The 15,902-nt window shown below is 38.4% G+C and overlaps 1 pseudogene; it reads right to left on the reverse strand.

The window, feature by feature from the left end:
• Positions 1–428: 428 nt before the first annotated feature.
• LOC139729210 (V-type proton ATPase 116 kDa subunit a 1-like) overlaps positions 429–15,902 on the reverse strand; it is a 43,116-nt pseudogene continuing 27,642 nt past the window's right edge.

Below are 15,902 nucleotides of genomic sequence, written 5' to 3' on the forward strand. Positions count from 1 at the left end.
CAGCATCTTTCCAAAGGCCTATATAATTTTGCTGAAATTACAGCAAAATTTGGTCTGCATGACCTGCACATACATCATGTTTCCTGAGCATGTGTGATGGTCCAAGAGATTTGCTGTAATTACAGCAAAACTTGTTCTGCTGATATCAGTACTCCAGAAGTATAGTACCCTCCTAGATGCACTCACCAAGTTTTGCTGAAATTGCAGCAAAACTGATGATGCAAGTGAATTGTTGAGAATTGTGGAAAATCAAGGGGATTGTCATGTTTTGCTGTGTAATTTCAGCACTTTTCACCTCTTGGACTAACCTGTAGCCATGTGGAGGATTCATGTGGTTTTTAAGGGAATTTTGGGAAAACTTGACAATGCTTGAATTTGTCATTTCCAACCACACTCTGTTAATGTACAACATGATTTCTCATCTAGTTTTCATAATGGTCCCACCTATAGTGTGTAGCTTTCTGTGCATACTTATCCCATACTTTTCATGTAAAGGTGCTGTCTACACAAGTCAATGAGTACTGTGTTCATGGGTAGGAAGCTCCTAAGATGGAATGGTATGCTTTTACTGTGTCTAACATTTATAACATTTTATTAAACAGGTAGGTGGTGTATTATATGTGTGAATAAAATAATTAAAAAGATTATGGAGTGCAAACATATCATTCTGCAACTACAAAATGACTAAAAGAATTTATTTTCTCTCCCTAAAAGAGTGTATTTTAACAATGTGATCAATATATCACGTGTAAGGACGTCCATCATGGATTTGTCTCGCACAGGAAACAAAAATCAAAGATTTCATGTAAAGTATCAATCTCCTAAAGGTATTCAATCTATGTCATAAAATGTAATCTGTATTCTAGGATCACTTCATATTTGCTTAAGTTTGCTCTACCTATGTCTATTTGCCTTTTTTCTTATGGATGGGAGGTAAAGGGTTGATTCACTTCTTGTATTTCTTCAACTTCGAAGAGTTTCAATTTCTTCAAAAGCTTGCATTAAAGACTTCTGACTGAAAACAAGCACAATGCACATTGCCAATATTTTGCAACAACACAGACTGCAAAGTACCGTTTGCACACTTTAACAAGAAGCAACTCCTGACTGTTCCTTTAACCCCTGTCACAGAGTGACGTCACAGGAACACCACACACAAACAAAGTTGAGCCATGCTCTGCTAAACAGGAAGACTCTAAATTTGTCCACCAGATCTTACACTCTAATGCCAAAGTGGTCATAAGCATGACCTCCTTGGACTAGTCTCTGGACAATACTGATGATAATAAGTAGCATAGAATAGAATTTATCTCTGATTTTTTTTTTTTCTGCAGTACCCCCTCAAATGTTCTTTTGTAAGAAAAACGCAAAGGACAGTAGGAAGTAATAAACATATCGAAATTAGAGGTATGGAATGGATCACTGTCTGTGAATTTACGGAAGTATGGAATGTCCACTGTTCTGATACAAATATTGGGGGGGGGGGACCTAATTTCTGTATACTTTTCTTTGCAGACGGCTCACTATAATTTGAGCCTGTTGTCACTTTGGATACAAACAATAAACATCACACTGGTAGTGCGCCCTCAGCGTCTGTTTGGTCGTTACTCTTCAGCTTCCAGATTGACGAGACTGAAAGGAGCGAAGAGGTAGCCCTCTCCACCATAAAACTTGTTCTGGAATTCAATCCTGGAAATGAGAGAATCAACATAATAAGATCACAGTTACAACACTTAACTATGTTGGTAGTATTTCTTTGGTATGCCCTTCTCATCTCATTTCATCCTGCAACTCTGCAAGAATGCCTGAAGGGCACCCCCTCTTTATTTTTTGTTGAAACAAAAGAAATAGATAGAAAAAACAAGGGGGACACGTGCTCCCCCCTTTAATTTTGTAAAGGCGCCTCCCCTTTACGGAATTCCTGGATCTGCCCCTGATAACAATACATTGGAATCATCTTGTTGATGTGCCTTCATGCACAAATTTTGTGTTTTTTCACAGGAAGGCAAAAGAAATGAGAAATACTGCTTTTATGGCTAGTTTAATTACTCGAGTCTTTGTACCCCTCTAGTCCTGATAGAACATCTGACAGAAATTGTCATCTAATTATCAGCAAACTGGCTCTTGAGGCAAGCTTTGATTCTTTGATTAAACTGGCACTTCCCAATTTCACTGCTTATCTTATAATGGAGACAGATTGAATGGGACTGGTTGAATTAGTTAAATATGCACAAAATCTTATGGAATGTTTCTTTGTTTTTGTTTTTTAGAAACTGTCAAATTGAGAGAGAAATGGAAGTTTAGAATGTAATGCCATTTAAAGAAGCAGTTGTAGATTTAGCAATTATTAAAGTGGCTTTTTGAAATTCTACTACTGAAAAAATTATGCACAAACAACAAAGGCCACCTAAGAAAGATAATTTGTTACTCTCAATCATGAAAAGCTAACAACTGTTAGTGAAAATCATAATAAAAAGATGAACCATCAACTCTAGAAATATGGTTTTAAAGACTTGATTGTTTAATCTATGAGCGTTTGCCTCAAGCTAGCCCCCAGCACCTACCAGTGAAGACGGAGAGTATGTAGGAAGGCTGACAAGCCCTCCATCATGATGAGAATGGCCACTGTCATCTCTGCCCACGTCGCAAAGACAAAGAAGAGCTCAATGCCGCCAGCAATCATGAAGACATAGCTCATGGCTCCTGTTGGGTACATCTCTATTGTGTAGAGGAACCATCCATTCTTCATGACCATGTTCCACAAGACCTCCGACAGTTCTTCATTTCAGCATCAGAAGTAAAAGGCAACAGATGAAAAAGATTAGTTATTGAATGCAACACCAAAACCTGTAACGATAACAACTATCTAGTACTATGTGTATTGTATGAAATAGTGATAAGCGTGGTGAGTGTGGTGGATGTGATGATGGTTGTGGTGGAGGTGATGGTAATGGTGGTGGTGGTACATCTGTAGTAGTGGAGGTGGTGGTATAGGTGGTGGTATTGGTGATGGTGATGGTGGTGGTATTGGTGGTGGTGGTGGTGGTGATGGTGATAATGGTGGTGGTGGTGGTGGTGGTGTCGGTGACATTGGTGGTATACGTAGTGGGGTGTCGGAAGTGATAATGGTGGTGGAGGTGGGGGTGTTGGAAGTGGTAGTGCTGGTGGTGTTGGCAGTGGTAGAAGTGGTTGTGGTGGGGTTATTCTCCCAATGTAGCTTCCTCAACAATGTCATTATGTCAGAAGACCCTGATATTATCATTACGCCATTACAGCTTGAATCCAGCTTGGGGTGCTGCCATGGGCACATGCCAAATTTGACTTTCTACACATTCTGCTTAGAGAAAATTTGCTTGGGCAGGAAAAGATATAAGACCGGCATGAAATGTTTGACAATACATCACTTGTGATAATTTCATGAATATCCTCTTTCAGTCTGAAGGCTAATCTTGCAAATGAGCACCTCCCAAAGGACATGCTCAAGTCATCCTAGGACATTCAAAATGTGTCTCAATTCTTTACCAACTACACTTCAGATAATTCTTGGACAAGTATGTGGGTATGCTTATGTGTTTACTGCATACGCTGAATATTTCGCGAGGTTTTATGTTTTTTTATTCTGCGAGTCAGGTGCTATTCGCGCAATTAAAGACACATGAATAATAATGACTCTGATCCTGATACGAATGTGACACACACGTACACATATACACATCTCCCTTCAGTACAGTACTCCACAATTGCAAATTTAACCACTCGCAAAATTATCGCAAAGTCTTATTTCACGAAAATTTAGACTCGCTAAATATATGGCGTATACAGTATTATTTGGGTCCTGCCAAACAGGCCTTTAGGGGACAAAGCTACATGTATCAATTACTTTACACATTTCTACACTCATTTTACTACATACCTGCATGGGCCAAGCTGAGTGCCCAGAGCCGTAGATAAGATGCTGTGTTAGAGACACAGCCAAGGCAGTATTCAATGGTGTGAATAGATTGGAGGGTGAATATCTCTCCCATGTCAAACTGTGTGTGGACAAATCAGAACAATAGTAATAACAATAATATGAATTTATATTGCACCAAATCCACTCTGCAAGAGTGCTCAAAGCACATACATGCTATCATCACCCCAGTCTCTGGATACATTATTTCCCGCCAGCACTGACAGCGCTCACTCTCCACTCCCTGGGGAGCATTCCAGTCAGTCGCCATTTTACAGGCGTGCGCACATGCTGATCAACAAACACAAACATTCTCATCCCACCAGGTACCTATTTATACTCCTGGGTGGAGAGCAGTAATGTGGATAAAGTGCCTTGCTGAAGGGCAAAGGTGTCATAGGTCTCGAACCCATGAACCCAAACCACGAACCCATGGAAAGTCATTCCTGCAGACAGCAGGTTTTGCTACTTGTTCATTTAGGGGCATGAAGAAAGAGACAGACAGACAGACAGACAGACAGACAGACAGACAGACAGACAGACAGACCGACGGACTGAGAGATGGGACCATGCAGGAATTATTAGACAGGTTTTTATCCTATTATCATTTTGTTTTTTACATTTAAAGTTATACTCATGCTCATCTTCTGCACATGACAGCAGAAATTCATGTACTAGATAGGGCAAGTCTTTGGCTTGTACTTTCATGCAGTGTGAATTTTGTATTGAAGGCAAAGTTAAGCTCTTCTATGCTACCCCACATATCCCAAATCAGATGACCATGATATCCACAGTAAAGATTGGTTCTAAATATGGTACAGCAACCCCAAAGTCACAAGTAGCAATGTGGATACTACTTCACAGACAAGCTGATAAGAGATGATGATGAGAAAAATATGTATCTATTGCTGATTATACAATTTGGGGTTAATAGTAAATACTGCAATGTGACTTACAACCAGTTAGGAGCAGAAAAACTGTAACGTATGCCTGCAACAGCACAGCTCATTTCCATAAAGTGCAGAACGGAAAATTTGGTGAGAGATATAGGTATATCAGTTCATCAAGAAGTTCATCAAGAAAGGGCAGCTTTGTTCTACAAGACAATTCTGTCCACAGTAAACATGACCCTGATAATGTGCACCTTCTCCAGTTCTCTCACCTCATCCTCTTGCAGCTGCTGAGAGGTTTCAAAGACATCATCGGTCATCGAATGAGACCCGCTGGAAGTTGAGGGTTTGTCCACTTCCTCTGGGGTAGGACTGACCTGCTCGACATCACCCTCATTAACGTCCGAGTTGACCGACAATTGATGAGGAGAGGACTGTAATTGTGCATAACCCTTCATACCACAAATATCACAAGAAAACAAATGGAAACGAAATTAATTGCACAATGGATGCAATGATAATGAGTGTGATGAGCAGATGTATACACCATTACGATTATGGCTGGATATTTTTAACTTTACAATGCTGGACATCCAAATAACTGTATGGAGATTTGTTGCTAACTATAAGTTGTACCTATATTGTATGTATAACAGGAAAACATTCTTTTTACATTCGGCTTTAGCACAAGCATGAGGAGTTGTAGTAGTAGAACCAACAAAAAGCAATGATAGCATTCAAAATCACAGCAGTAGTAAGAGTTAAATATTCATGGGAGAGTAAGTATTAGTTCTAGTCATAGAAGAAATATTAGTTGTAGTACGGGCAGAAATGGAGAAATTTACAGTTCAAGTAGCACAAGCAGACAAAAAGTAAGAAATACCTCTATCTCCACTAGAAAAGGTACAAAATTTATATCTCTCTGACATTTTACATATCTCTATTTGACAAATCTATGATACATGAACTGTAAGGCAAGAAATTTTTGTGGCATGAAATTTTTGCCAATTGGAGCTGGCAGCCTTTTTCATCGCATAATTTTTTAAGGAATTACCACTGGCATTAAATACAAATAGTGAAGATAAAACTATCGCCTGCAACTAATTCTGCAAATATTGGCTCTCGCATAATTTGCAGGTGGGTAAAGATGCCATTAAAAAAAAAGATGAACTAGAAATGTTGCTATGGCGACTGGTATGCCTCCGCCTTAATGCATGGTTCTCCTAATAAGTCTATACTACAATGTCTTGACAATGTGTGATGAGATTCACATAATTGGCAAAATATTCAAATGACAGGTTTGTCACAAATGTGTTGAATGTTCACTTTCCTTGAACTAGGTTTAATTGGATGGATGGCTTTACTACCTAAGAGCGCAGGTACTTGGGGATTTGAGGATTTTTACTTCACTTTTGAATTTTTTTTTATAAGTTTATGCATTGATTAACTTTCAAGGTATGGAGAAAAAGTGTAATTTTACTATCAAATAGTAAAATTTTTGCAGTTTAACTTGGCCTCTGACCCTGGACCTGTCACCCTATGACCCTAAAATTCCCAAGAGAATCACTGTCAGGTAGAACATGCATTTGTATAGATATGTACTAAGTTTCATGATGATACCTTGAGTCACTTTCGAGATATGGACGAAGAAATGAAATTTAGCACTTTCAAGCCCTTTTTACACTTGTGTTTCTTAACCCCGGACTTTCTCTGACCCAGGACTATCGTTAGTCCCGTACCAATTTTTTCAGCTTTTTACACTCGCCAATTAGTCCCGTACTAAGCTCTAGTCCAGGGCTAAGGAGAAAATTGACCTTTTTACACTCGTATTTCTTAGTCTGGTACTTTCCAAACCACATGAATATTCATGATTACGCTGTACACTGTACACGTACACGCACACACCGGCAGCACTTGATTATCTCGTTTCTGAATGGTCAGTGGGGGTCGGACTTCGTCTCCTTCGCTTAGCCCAGGATTATTTTTTCATTCTGTTTACACTCGCTTGCTTGGCACCGCAATTGCGTTGCTAACCCTGCTATTTTGCAGGGCCAGATAGTACCGGAGTATCGGTGGGGCTAGCCCACTTTGGCAAAAACGAGTGTAAACAGAAAGTGGGCTAAGGATAGTCCCGTACCAACGGTGGGGCTAAGGGGGGGCCTTAAGCAAAAATTTACAAGTGTAAAAAGCCCTTCACATGACCTTTGACGTTTGACCTTTGCGCAAGAAACTTCCCAGAGAATCTTTATTGGGTTATACATGTATATATCATGTTTCAAGAAAAATCCGGCAAGTATTGCATTTAAATATGAGGGAAAAAGTGAAATTACGAGGAATTGACCTTGACCTTTGACCCATGATCCCCACATTCCGTAGATAATCACTGCTAGTCAGTACATGCATATGTACTAAGTTCCATGAAGATAGCTTGAGCCATTTCCAAAATATGGAGAAAAAAGTGAAATTTTAACATTTCACTTGACCTCTGACCTTTGATCTCATGACTCAAAACTTTCTCTGGAGAACCTTTATTTGGTATTACATGTATACACCAAGTTTCAAGAAAACACCTCCAGGCATTGCATAGATATGGGGGAAATAGTGAAATTTTGAGCATTTGACCTTGACCTTTTGACCTTGAGCAAGGGCACTCAAAAGCTGATAGGCACAACTTTGTCCACTCATGCATATACATACCAAGTCTCATTAGGATACCTTAAATGGTTTTTTAGTTATGCTGTCCACAAAATTCATTACAGACGGACAGAAGGACGGACGGACGGACGGACGCACAACCCGAAAACATGATGCCTCCGGCGACATTTCGTGGCAGAGGCATTAAAGGACAAGTTCACCTTCATAAACATAAGGATTGAGAGAATGTAGCAATATTAGTAGAACACATCATTGAAATTTTGAGGAAAATCAGACAATCCGTTCAAAAGTTATGAATTTTTGAAGTTTTTGTGCAGTATCCGCTGGATGAGAAGACTACTGCAGTGTATGAATAACTTAGATGTCACATGCGTACAACAATATAAGGAAAATATAAAGAGAATTTCACAAAATTCCATCTTTTGAAAAAAGTACACATTCCCCTGCCTCGTTACCGACAAATGTTATGGGTAATATTATTCCCCCTGCCTTTAGAAAGAGGCAAGTCAAGTGCTCTTTTATTATGCGAAAAAAGTGAAAATATGTTGAATTTTCTTTTACATTTTCTTTATACTGTTGTACGCATATGACTCACAAGCTGTAGTAGTCTCCTCATCCAGCGGTTCCAACACAAAGATCTAAAAATTTCATAACTTTTGCATCGATTGTCCAATTTTCCTCAAACTTTCACTGATGTGCTCTACTAATGTTGTTGCATTTTCTCAATCCTTATGTTTATGAAGGTGAACTTGTCCTTTAAAATATTAGTAATCTATCAGTAACTGGGCCTTAAAAAACAAAACACAGAGGAGCCAAAGTGGGCCTCGGGGATTAAAAAAGAAAGGGTTGAGAAGCATTAAATGATTGCATTTGATGGATCTTACCCTGTTTCTAGCAGACAATCTGTGTCTGACGTAGAGGTAGATTGGTCGTCCAAACAGCATCCATGGAATACACAACACAGCTATGAAGACCAGCGCCATCTGGACAGCTTTCTGTGTGTAAAAAACCAAACCAAACCAAACAAAACAAAACAAAACAAAAACATGAAGTATTCACTGTAGGAACTATGTAGACCTGCAAAAGTAATAATGGTGTGTTTAAGGGGACAACTTTAAACCAAATATCATATGCATGCAATTCATTGGGACTTCAATTGTTGTCATTTCTCACTCTCCATCTATCTCTCTCTCTCTCTATTCATCTATCTGAATCTCTCTTCCAATGTTCAATGTGTTCCTATCAGTCTATCTACCTATCTATCTATCAATCTATGTATCTATCTATCTATAGATCTACCTATCTATCTATCTATCTATCTATCTATCTATCTATCAATCTATGTATGTATGTATCTATCTATCTATTGATCTACCTATCTATCTATCTATCTACCTACCTATCTATCTACTGTAAAACGAGGAATGTTCGCGTACATTTTAATTTCGCGAATTTCGAGAGCGCCAAGATTCGCGAAATTAAAATGCATGCGTAAGTTCTTGTCTACACTATGTGCACTGAATGCGCACTGAATGCCAGCGGCAGTTTGCGAAAATTTCATGCTGCAAAAAAGGACGTCGGCTCCAATTCGCGAAAAATTCATGCCGCGAATATATCATGTTTTACAGTATCTATCTATCTATCTATCTATCTATCTATCTATTTATCTATCTATCCATCTATCTATCTATCTATCCATCTATCTATCTATCTATCCATCCATCTATCTATCTATCTATCTATCTATCTATCCATCTATCTATCTATCTATCAATCTATCTACTTGAAAATCAGTTCTGGTGTTTCAATGTGTTCCTAATATATCTATCTATCTATCTATCTATCTATCTATCTATCTATCTATCTATCTATCTATCTATATATATATATATATCTATCTGAATCTTAATTCTAGTGTTTCAATATGTTCCTAAATAGTTTTATGTGCAATGTGATTTGATCAAAAGTTGCAATAATTTCATGCTTGCAACACAGCATATTTGGAAATCAGGCTAGGCCCATGGGCTCTTTTATAAAATGTGAATGCCCTTTATTTCTCTGTCTGTTACTACATCTTTCCCTTTTTCTCTATTAATAGCAACATGACCATTTCAAAGCCATGGATAGATAGGTAGATATAACCCCCACTCCCAAACATTTTTGTGGCAATGACCTTCAGTCACAATACACTTTATTTCTAACATTTTTATGTAATATGCCATAGCAATTCTCGCTATCGCCAATGACGTAAAAAGTATCCGGATGTGGCTTTTTCGTCAAGATGTAGTGCACTTGGTAGCAAGGGCACTTCCGGCATGGAGCATAATTTGCACAACGCTAGCGTGCGCGTACGTGTACCTTACCAGCGCCGACCACGGATACTAGTACAGTAGGCCCCTGTACCGCCTGAGCCAGCGAGTGTACTCGTACACTGTAGTCCCCTCCGGCGGCTGCCGGCCTTGCATTAGCATGCACCACGTATACTGCACGCAGCGCATAAGCTAACACATACCGGTACAGCGTACTGCTTGATCATGCGATCGATGTGCACATCACAGATCAGTCATTTCTGCATACGCTGAAAATATGCTGGAAAATATTTACCCACCTGGATATACAGTATATCGTCATGGAATGCCCATCTATTTTTTATTCGTTCTCCGTCGAAATGTCGCGAACACAATCGGGAACGAACAGTGATCTCGAACTTATCCTGTCTCCGAAGCAACTTCTTCCAAGAAAGTACGTACAATGTACGTAGGCACTAGGCCTGCTACCTAGTGCTACTACTGTACCACTACTAGTAAGTCGCGCATGCACGTACTGCGCTGTGGAGTCACCCGCAAACTTCACCCACGCGGCCACGTCACGTCTCGCATGCCGGTAAGGGTCCTATTTCTGCAGATTTTTTTTCATTTATTGTCGTGCGAACAACACATGGCAGCTTCGCAGCAACAACCAATAGTCGTATTAACAGCAATTTCTTAAGAATGGAGAAATTTCAAATCATATTAAAGCTGTAATTCAAGTCGAGAAAACCGGAAGTACACGTAGAATACAGTCGGTTGTGTGTGTAAATAGCATAGTCACGTATCACGCGCGTACGAACGGAAGTGACTTTGCTACCGGACTTTCCCATAATGCACCGTAAATGACGCTTAAATCAACATCTGGGTACTTTTCACGTCATAGGCGATAGCGAGAATTCAGTCTTAGGACTGTGAGTGGGAATTTGTGTGAATAAATGTACACCTCACACTTTGCTCAAAGGAAAACCCATACAATGCTTTGCTTTACAACTACCCTACATTCAATTACCACTAAGAAAATTTCCCTTCCAATAATTTCACCGGAGAAGATAGTGTGACATTTACTGTTTGGATGACTTCTCCAGGGAAGTCCCCATTTCTGACATTTACTGCCCTTAGTGACCAGGACACCAAGAGTTCAATCCCAATGGTCAAGTTTGACTAACTCACCTGACTGCTGTACATAGGTGGGGAAGGCACTTGGAACTGAAACATGTAGATGAGTACGTTGATGAGGCTGGGGGCGATATCTGAATTCTGGGGGCCATAGGCAAACCACTTGTAGAAGATGAGGAAGACGAGGTAGCCAAAGATGGAGAGCATGAAGAGAATCTGGGGGATGAACTCCAGGACGATGCGATGGAACTGACGTGATACACTGAGAGAGATTCCAAGAAAATGGAGTGGGATTTACAATACAGCAATCAATTGTTTAAATCTACAGTCTATAGAGCTACTCAGTCTTAAAACACAGTAACATTAACAAACTATCACATTACTATGGTCCCACACCTGCACCCGTTATGGTGATAAGGTTTTTTTCTGTTATTTCCCCATCTCTTTGGAATAAACTCCCTCTCCATATTCGTAATGCTGAAAGTGTTGATAAGTTCAAATCATTGCTGAAAACTTATTTATTCACTCAATCCTAATGTTTTTTTGTTACATCATATGTCCCGGATTAATGTGCTTAGAAACATTAGTATTAAGCACTATATGTGTTATTCATTATCATTATTCATTATCAATTAACATATGTCAACCACACCTGGGAGGCTGTCAAAATAAGAAGAAAAGATGATTCAATGGATTATGCAATGAGTGAGGTGCATTGCTACATCAGTGCATAAATAAGCTATTGTTTGGCATACTGAAGCCCCCAAGTTATGACTGAAATAATCTTTAACAAAAACAACAGCACGTCGATTCAGATTACAGGCAGATTTTCCCTTGTTATTACAATTTAAAGAAAGGTGGTGAATAAAGCTTTTACTTCTTCATATATGTCAGGTTTACTAAGGACAGCTTAAAAATCAAATAATTAAAGGGACTGTATAATTTTGGTTGAGACCTAACTTCAGATTTCTATTTTTTTCCTCGGTGGGCTCAAGAGAGATTTCTTATGAAATATGAAAGAGCATGTAATTCCAAGAGGGATTTAATGTTTATTTGATAAAAACAGCTTTTGAATGGCTGAGATATCCAATACAGAGTAATTGTAATAAAAGGTGGGACCCACCTTTTATTATGATCACTTTGTTAATTACTTTGTTTTTGGATGTCTCAGCTATTTCAAAACCAAGTTTAATCTCAAACTTTGTATTCCTCTCAGAATGGTATGCTTTGTATCATATCCTAAGTAGTTTCTTGGTATCTCACAAAAGTCAAAAGCCCAAATCCTCATCTCCACCAATACTGTATCATCCCTTTAAATGATCTGCTCTACATGACACAAGATATAATGGTAGGCCATCACTTTTACCACTAACGACTTTTGTTGAAATAAGTTGAATGTGATGGCTTATTGTTTGGAACATTATCCTGATTCTGATTTTGAGATTATCAAGTGACTCTAGAAGGCAACCTGAATTTGGTCAAGTCATACCAACATAGAGAAGGATATTGTCAGTAATGTTGGTTTTAAATGTCTACATCGTACGTTCACACTGAGAATACAAGAGGATGACATTTATACTGTGGTAAAGACTAGAGCCTGGGGTGCTCACACTGAGAAAGCTGTAACAGTATCTACGATTCTACATATGGCTTAATTTGCCTGAAAGCATGGTATTGTGTTCACACAGAAGAATAAAAAAGTAATTGTCTAAATGCCATTTAGAATGTGCAGAACCTAGTTAACTTACTTTAAGAGTGAAAAGATGATGTTAATGAAGACAATACTCACATATGGTTGATAAGGCTAAGGAATACACCAAAAGTCATTTGAGTGATTCCTAAGATTACAGACAATCTCATTTTCAAGGAGTTGATGAAATTCAGGGAGTTATCTGCCATCTGCCATACCTGTAGCAACAAAACAGAAACAGATATAACATCAAGGATAACACTCAGGTACTCTTGCAACTTCAAAATTTACTCATTATTCTACATGTTGAAAAGAAAACAAAACACAAACAAAGCATGTGATGTGCAGACACACACACACACACACACACACACACACACACGTACACACAAATTCACTATCCCTTTTTTGCATAATATTGAGCGTGATTGACAATAAAATTCATATCTAGTTGCAAAATAATGTACTTTTTTACAATCGTATGTTTTTGTGGCGACTGTCAAACTTCGAAGCCATGAACCTTAACACAGAATTCTAGCAGAAAGATCACTAGTACTTAAGATGTCATAAACCCAAAAAACAAGAACGAAACTTGAGGTAACAGGTCTGATGAATTTCACTACCTGAATTTCTGAACACCATGTGACAGTTATTTATATTCAAAATTAATCAAATCATACGGACTCGGATTTCATTAAATCGACCCTTTTCATTGCACAAACTGGCTGTCCATGCAAACATTCTGCAATACTTACAGGGTCTAGTCCAAAAGGGTATGGGTTACCGTCGTAGCATGTTTTGGGGTCCAGCATCAAACTCTGATCTTTGTTCAGGTCTGCATCACTGTGATGGTAAAGAGAAGAATGGGACTGACAATGATAATTTATCTCCTCAATGCAGAAATTCTGTTAACAGAAATAAAACATGAATGAAAGCTTTGCTATTTACATAAATGTCTCAAGAATACCAAGCTCAGCTTTGATTCACCAGCATTCTGTGCGTAAACAACCAAATCTTAAAGAGAAGCAGTTATGAGTGCATCCAAACTTTTGAAACTAATTGACATATCGCCATACATTACTGTAAATAAGCACTGAATTGATCAGTGTTTAATAATAGCCATGAACTTAGAAACTTTAGGCATACATACCTAAGCAGGATTCAAATTAACCTACAATCTCACGCATCTAATCCACTAGACCATCGAGCATCCGCCTGAAAGCCAGTGCTCGTTCCAATTCTTTAGTGCAAACTTGTCTCTTCCTAACATCAAAGGACCATTTCATAAAAAAATGTTCGGATGGCAACTCTTGCTGGAATGACAACTTCCCACAGCAACAGCCAATCAGGAAGCTGGATCCTTGTTGTTACCATGACAACTGGCATTCCTGCAAGAGTTGCTATCATATCAACTTTTTACAAAATGGGGCCCAGAACTCTGTTTATGCAGTAAACGATTTTCCATGCAATCACATGCAATTATAACTTACACTAAACCTTTCAGATGAAGACAATGCTGCACTACTCAACATCCACACCAACTTTTCTCCTCTGTAATCATGGCATTGGCAGCAAAAATCTCAAATGTCTTTTCAGCAACTCACTTAATACATGATGTGTTCCATTTGGATCCAAAGAAATTCATGGATTTGGAGACAAAGTCGTTGTACATGAGGCCACAGTAGATTGAGAATAGTCCCATCAGGAGGATGAGGTAACGACCACCGTAGATCGGACCAAACATCTACCAAGAAACACCAGAGAGTATTGGTAAATCATAGTCAAATGTAAATTTCACCTAAAAATATGATCAAACATGTTATTAACACAGAAAAAGTACTATTAATGATGTAATACAGACCCTACCTGTAAAAGCTGCCCCTGATTATGTAAACTAAAGAATCTTGAACACTATTGTTTCAGCTACAAACAGTCAACAATCATTATTTCTACGGGACTCCTAATACACTGTACTTCTTTTGTTACTTCTATAAGAATGTTTTTAATGAAAATATTATCAGTAGCATCTTCGTATCTACTGTATGTTCATGTATGCCTGATATAACTTTGTGAGAGGGACATTATATGACTGCTTGAACTCAATATCAATACTTAGTGTTTTAAAAAGACATTGCAGAGATGGACTTAACAATAACAAGCAAACTAGAAAAACAATCGGAGAGCACAGACCTCGGCCAAGCCAGCGAATCATTTCCACCCTTACATGCATGCAATTTCCCAAAATAGAAGCATTTGTTTACGTCATCGCACGGCACCATGCCCGAGCAGAGCACCGATTTAGTGCGTGTTTGTAAATCTCCAGTACAGTACACACAGCTTGAACCACAAGTTCATTGACCTTATACGCCAAAAAAAGGAAAATCCTTCAGAAATCCATAAAAAATTCTTGGATTACTACCAAAATTGAATGAGGTGTTCCTTGTGTCAATATCGACTTTTTTTTACATGTTTCATTTTAATCCGTGCACAAATTTTGAGCTATTTTGCAAATAGACAAACAAATGCTGATGATCACTTAACCCTCTCCTTCCTTGGCAGAGGTAAAAATATTGAATGAAGTATGCTGGTTGTTCCCCCATAAATGGGAAGAGAAATGAGGAAGTGTATGAAGATAGGAGGCAATGGACAAACTCACATCACTGGTTCCCATTGTGTACTTGAGTTTCTGCTCCTTCAAGACCATCAGAGACCAAAAAGGAAGAGGAGAATCCCGTGTCCCGTATCACCAAACATGACACCAAAGAGGAACGGGAACGTGATGATACAGAAAGGAGCTGTTGGCAGACATACACACAAAACCTTTGATGATTACACATCTACATATTTATCCTTTTTTGGGGGAATAGTGATAATGATAATGATAGTAGTAATAGTAATAGTAATAGTAATAGTAACAGTAATAGTAATAGTAATAGTAGTAGCAGTAGTAGTAGTAGTAGTAGTAGTAGTAGTAATAATAATAATAATAATAATAATAATAATAATAATGATAATAATAATACATTTTTAGAGCACATTTTCTATAAAACATACTTGTTCAAATGCGCTTTACCATAGGATTATTAACATTAATGAAACAAGTGGGAGGAATGTACTCCTCTTAATTACTCATCAGCCTTGAAGCAAGACTGATGACCTAAGATCACTGATTGCATTAAAGGTTGGAAGAAAGTTCACACCCAAGACAATCCTTCAGAGAAGGAGAAGGAGAACTGCTAAATAAAATAATACGATGCATCTATATTGCCTTGAAGAACTATTCCAAGGTGCAG

This window comes from Diadema antillarum, unplaced genomic scaffold, assembly GCF_040938485.1.
Source record: "Diadema antillarum isolate AM-2024a unplaced genomic scaffold, OU_Dant_1.0 seq00000225_RagTag, whole genome shotgun sequence".
In the NCBI taxonomy this organism is placed as follows: domain Eukaryota; kingdom Metazoa; phylum Echinodermata; class Echinoidea; order Diadematoida; family Diadematidae; genus Diadema; species Diadema antillarum.